Source organism: Ictidomys tridecemlineatus, unplaced genomic scaffold, assembly GCF_052094955.1.
Source record: "Ictidomys tridecemlineatus isolate mIctTri1 unplaced genomic scaffold, mIctTri1.hap1 Scaffold_216, whole genome shotgun sequence".
Taxonomy (NCBI): domain Eukaryota; kingdom Metazoa; phylum Chordata; class Mammalia; order Rodentia; family Sciuridae; genus Ictidomys; species Ictidomys tridecemlineatus.
In genome coordinates, this window is record NW_027521864.1 from 208,296 (window position 1) to 209,230 (window position 935).

Here is a 935-nt window from a genome sequence, read left to right on the forward strand (position 1 = left end):
CTTCCAGAGAAAGAGAGACCAGCTCCATGAGAGAGACCAGTTCATTGAGAGTAAGACCAGGTCCAAGAGAGAGAGATTAGAACCATGAGAGAGACCATCTCCCTGAGAGAGAGACCAGCTCCATGAGAGAGACCAGCTCCCTGAGAGCGAGAGACCAGCTACATGAGAGTGACCAGCTCCAGGAGAGAGAGACCAGATCCATGAGAGAGAGAAACCAGCTCCATGAGAGAGAGAGAAGAGATCCATGAGAGAGAGAGACCAGTTTCATGAGAGAGACCAGCTCCATGAGAGTGAGAACAGCTCCATGAAAGAGAGACCATCTCCATGAGAGAGACAAGTTCCACGAGAGAGACCAGTTCCCTGAAAAAGAGATCAGCTCCATGGAAGAAACGAGCTCCATTAGAGAGAGACCAGCTCTACGAGAGAGACCAGCTTTATGAGAAAGATCAGCTCCATGAAAGAGAGAGACCAGCTCCATGAGGGAGACCAGCTTTATGAGAGACTGAAATCAGCTCCATGAGAGTGAGACACCAGCTGCATGAGAGAGACCAGCTCCCTGAGAGAGAGAAACTAGCTCCATGAGAGAGATCTTCTCCATGAGAGAGAGAGACCAGCTCGATAGAAGAGACCAGCTGCATGAGATAGAGAGACAAGATCCATGAGAGAGAGACCAGCTCCATGAGAGTTAGACCAGGTCCATGAGAGAGGGAGACCAGCTCCTGGAGAGATACCAGTTCTGTGAGAGAGAGACCAGCTCTATGAGGGAGAAAGACCAGCTCAATTAAGAGTCCAGCTCCATGAGAGACAGACGAGCATTCTCAGAGAGAGAGACCAGCTCCCTGAGAGAGACCAATTCCATGAGAGAGATAGACAAGCTTCATGAAAGAGAGCAGCGCCATGAGAGACAGACCCTCTCTCTGATAGAGAGAGGCCAG